The following is a 1,097-nucleotide window of genomic DNA, read 5'->3' as shown; positions in this document are numbered from 1 at the left end:
TCTTTCCCAAAGTTGTGCTATCCTGTAAATTGAGCAAAGTCTAGCTGCTTTCTCTGAGAGAATACACGCATTGGTATCAGATTCTGCATTAGGAATAAAGGTTTCATACCTATAATGAAAAGACTCCTGGTTTCTTAGGTGTGATTTAGTGCAAACTGTACCCACTGCTTTCTTTCCCAAAGTCGTGCTAGCCTGCAAATTCGGCACAGTGTAGCTGGTATCTCTGAGAGAATGCATGCATTTTTATCTGTACCCGCTTCGGGCGTAAATTTTCCGTACTTATTATGAAAAGACTCCTGCTTACTTACATATATTTTAGTACAAGCTGTACCCACTGCTTTGTTTCCCGAAGTTGTGATAGCCTGTAAATTGGGAAAAGTCTTGCTGTTTTCTGTGAGAGAATACATGCATTTGTATCTCAACCCTCCTTGGGGGAAAAGGTTTCCTACTTATAATGAAAAGACTGCTGCTTTCTAACATGTGTTTAGTACAAACTTTACCCGCTGCTTTCTTTCCCAAAGTGGTGCTATGCTGTAAATTGGGCAAAGATTAGCTGCTTTCTCTGAGAATATACATGCATTTGTATCTGAACTCGCTTTGTACGAAATATTTTCATACTTATAATGAAAAGACTCCTGCTTTCTTACATGTGTTTAGTACAAACTGTACCCACTGCTTTCTTTGCCAAAGTTGTGCTATCCTGTAAAATGGGCAAACTGTAGCTGCTCTGTCTGAGAGAAGACAGGCATTTGTATCTCAACCTGCTTTGGGCGAAAACTTTTCATACTTATAATGAAAAGACTCCTGCTGTGTTACGTGTGATTCAATACAAACTGTAGCCACTGCTTTCTTTCCCAAAATTGTGCTATCCTGTAAATTGGGCAGAGTCTATCTGCTTTCTCTAAGAAAATACATGCGTTTGTATCTGAATCCGCCTTGGGCGAAAAAGTTTCATACTTATAATGAAAAGACTCCTGCTTTCTCCCGTGTGTTTTAGTACAAACTGTACCCACTGCTTTCTTTCCCAAAGTCGTGCTAGCCTGTACATTGGGCAAGGTGTAGCTGTTTCCTCTGAGAGAATACATGCATTTGTATGT

The sequence above is a fragment of the Propithecus coquereli genome, unplaced genomic scaffold (genome assembly GCF_000956105.1).
Source record: "Propithecus coquereli isolate 6110/MARCELLA unplaced genomic scaffold, Pcoq_1.0 Scaffold443, whole genome shotgun sequence".
In the NCBI taxonomy this organism is placed as follows: domain Eukaryota; kingdom Metazoa; phylum Chordata; class Mammalia; order Primates; family Indriidae; genus Propithecus; species Propithecus coquereli.
Note: the sequence above shows the minus strand (reverse complement) of the source record.